This window comes from Seriola lalandi, unplaced genomic scaffold (assembly GCF_002814215.2).
Source record: "Seriola lalandi dorsalis isolate HSWRI2012SDOR001 ecotype SW California unplaced genomic scaffold, Sedor1 jcf7180002054694, whole genome shotgun sequence".
Taxonomy (NCBI): domain Eukaryota; kingdom Metazoa; phylum Chordata; class Actinopteri; order Carangiformes; family Carangidae; genus Seriola; species Seriola lalandi.
In genome coordinates this window covers 2,444,469-2,448,185 of record NW_019525247.1, presented here as the reverse complement: position 1 = coordinate 2,448,185, position 3,717 = coordinate 2,444,469, and the positions used below count along the sequence as shown (strand labels likewise).

The window sequence follows — 3,717 nt, the reverse complement described above, 5'->3', positions numbered from 1 at the left end:
GGGGGGGAGATGTGAATAGTACTGTTGATGATTTGTTAAGAGTTGAAGGATGATATGGAAATTTTTCAGTAATGTATATTTTGCTAAATAAGAGACTGCATTTATACCTGTCATAAGCTAGTCAGAGGACAATGCAAGACAAAGATGGTTATCTTTGATATTTATGTTGTACGTTATAGAAAGTGTTTGGTTGAATGTTAAACAAGATTTTGAAATAATCCTAAAGCTAATATATAAATGAGCACAGTGGTTGTTGTAATGTGAAGTTTAAGTATTCACCGTTAAGAATTAAATTACATTAAGAATCTGTAAGAAACCTTTAGGTGGAACATTCCAGAGGGGGGAGATGTGATGAAAGAAATGTGTTTTATTACTTTAAGACCTGTGGGGATGCGCGCATGCGCAAAACAGTGGTGACAGGTAACGGTTGTTGATATGCGTTTTTGACAAAGCAGTTAACGAGCAGTAAAAAGTTAAGCTCGCGACAGCGTCCGAGTTGGTCCTTTATAGTATACAGTAAGACTGAATACCCACAACATTACAATGCCCACCTAACTTTTTCACACCACCTCATTCTTCAGCAGGCTGGTGTGATGGAGAGGTTGCACCCTTGAAGAATATTTAGTTTGAAACCTAACAAGCATGCATGGTTGTTAATCATAGCACCCACAGAAACACTATGCGAGGTCTTCTCTGGTCTGCTGTGTGGGCTTCTTGTTATCATTATTAATTTTCCAAATTTTATCTTTGTGGGTCTGTGGTGTGCAGGTAAAGGGGGCTACTGCTCTGCTTCTGAGAGCTTCCTGTTCCAATCTAATTCCATCAGTCTCTTTGCAAGGATGGAGTGTAATGTAGCTTCGCAACAACATGTGAGGACTGTAACCCCTGAGGAAAGAGCCTATCTTACACAACAGATAACCAAGCTGCCTCCTCTCTGAGAGCAAGTGTCAGATGCTGTTTAGACGATTACATATTGTAAAGGAGCAAATCAAAACCATTCAGTTTTATAGCTCGATCCAGTAAACATGTCGCTAAATGTTTTAGCAGTGGATGTAGCACATGATACAGCTTTTTTAAAAAACGAAATAGAGTAAATGCATCATCACAAGAATAAAAAGCTCCTCTTGTGAAAACAGATCCGAACTAAACAGAAGGTTCCATATGTAACCCAGGTTCTCTGAGTGGAAAGACTATCTCTCTACCCTACATATTCCATATGTACAGGGACTGACCCCCATGGGGACAGCTGATGTGGATACTCTTTAAGACACATCACCTGTGGTGGCCACTCACTGGTTAGCAACACATGGTTATATAAGCACCACGCATGCGTGGCCTCTGGTAAACCTTGATTGGAATCATCGTGTCAAGACTATCTCTCCCCCCCAACATATTCCACATGTACGGGGACTCTGTAAGACCCACTGTGAGGAAACCAAGTAGACCCCACTGCTCCAGTGGAAGCCTGAGATGACAGAGTTCGAATGAGACGCCTACTGGGGCTGGCCTTCCCGCTGCGTTGTATACCTCTTGGATTGTATACACAACCCAATGAGAGAGTCTTGCCTTGGAGTCTGGTTGCCCAAGGCCGTTAGGTTTGTAGCAGACAAAGGGCTGGTCTGTTGTCTTGTGGACACATGGCTGGCGAATGTACACTGTCAAGACCCTGACAGGGCAAAACTGTGATGTCTCACTCACCCCCACAACACCGTCTTGAGGAGGACAGAAAGGGTGCAGCTCAACAGACAGACCGACATGGGACAGATCTTAGGGTGGAATGCAGGGTTTGGGCGCAGCACCACCCAAGCGTCACCAGGCAAGAAGTGGCAGCATTCCTCATGTATCAAAAGGGCATGAAGCTCTCCCATTCTCTTTGCTGATGTAACCACCAACAAGAATGCCGACTTGAGAGAAAGCTATTTCAGCCCAACTGTTTCCTGTTGCTCGAAAGGCTCATGCGCAAGGCTGGCAACACCAGCTCCAAATCCCATGGGGGGACAGCTGGCCTTCTTTTGGTAGGGAGTAATCCTATGGGCACTTTTATGAAACTGAGCAATAAGGTCACAGCAACTCTCTGCAAGTTTCAGAGGACCAACATGAGCTGCCTTTATGGCTGTCACCATTCCCCTCAAAGTCGAGGGAGACTTGCCCAGCTCCAACATTTCATGGAGGAACTGGAGAATGTCATGGGCCGTGCAGGAGAGGGGGTCCACCTGTCTCAAGTTGCACGCATGATTGAAACACTCCCCAACCATAGGAATATGCTGCCCTTGTTGATGGAGCCTGGGCTCACTGCAGAGTGCATACCACAGGCCAATCCTATGGCTAGGAACTCGGTCCTCTCAGGGGCCAGTCCCAAAGCCTGAGCCCATGGGGAAAGGGATGAAAAAGTGTCCCGTGAGGAGGTCCTGCAGAACAGGGAGCTCCCAGGGCAGTCCTCGAAAGACATACATAACCCCTCCTCCTCCTCCAGGGAGTCGTTTCCCTGAAGGCATAGAGATCGGCTATGGCAGTACCAAAGCGGTCCCAGATCTGGTGTACAACCTCTGGATGCAGCCCCATTCTCCGGGGAGAGCCCCTGAAGGTTCATCTGACCCGGCACATGCATCATTCTCAGGGACTTGAACTGTGGGTTTTCCCAGTCCCATATTGTCCGTTCCAATCTGCAAAGACGAGGGGAGCCCAGACCCCCCTGTCTGTTTACAAAGGCTGCTGCCACTGTACTGTCAGTCCTCACCAGCTCGTGGCGATCCCTCAGCTCTGGCTGGAAGTGCATGCTCTTCCTCCTGTTGAGGCACAGGCCCAGGTGCTCTAAGTGCTGGAGGAGCTGGGCCACATTGTTGTGACATTGCTCCTCTAAGCGGGCACACACCAGCCAGTCTTCTAGGTAATTGATGATGTGAAGACCTTTCCATCAAAGGGTCCAAGGACTGCATCCATGCACCTTGTGAATGTGCGAGGGGCTAGTGATATCAAAGCTATATTTTCAGCTTCTCCCATCCACCATGGGATGTTTTACATGAGCGCAGCATGATGATGCTAAGCTAATAGTGAACTGTTATGAACAAGCTAAAAGGAAAAACTGTGTGTATACTGCTGTTTCATTTGACACAAACCTTTGTAAACTTATAACTACAGATTAAAGCTGAGCAGAACCCACAATTATTCATATTTAAAAGTTAAAGTAGCACCCACTTCCCTAAATTCCCAAGGTGGAGGAATGATGTGCTCAGACCATAGTGGTCCTTTTTTTTAAAGGAACATCTGGATTTTTAGTTTGGCTCTAGTTTTTACAAGATACGAGACCAGTATCATACTCAAACTGTCAAACAATCCATTTACTGTGCAAAGGTTGTGTCATACATTGGTGGCATGTTGAGACTGCAATCAAAAATAAAATTTTGTGCTAGATTGCATTATTAACATTACCCAAAAAATGTGCATTTGTCAGCAGTACCTGCAGATGTAGTCAAAGCCAGTAGTAGCTCCGGGCGAGCGGAATGAAGGGTGATCAAGAAACTGACAGGACTCTGTTCTTAATAGTATCTACTAATTCTCCCTAAGGCAAATCTGCAAAAGATTTTGTTGTACATTCTTTGTTGAGTTGAACTCCAACATTTCAACTGAATTTGAACATCAAATTGAATATTAGAAACCTTTAGCAAGCTCTGTCTTACCAACTGTGTCATCCTTCTTTCACCACCCTACCCCCCCACC

The 3,717-nt window shown here is 45.5% G+C and overlaps 1 protein-coding gene across 2 annotated transcripts in view; it reads left to right on the top strand.

Moving 5' to 3' along the window:
- adam19a (ADAM metallopeptidase domain 19a) overlaps nt 1–3,717 on the top strand; it is a 243,823-nt gene that overhangs the window by 11,188 nt on the left and 228,918 nt on the right. The gene's annotated exons all lie outside the window — the stretch shown is intronic.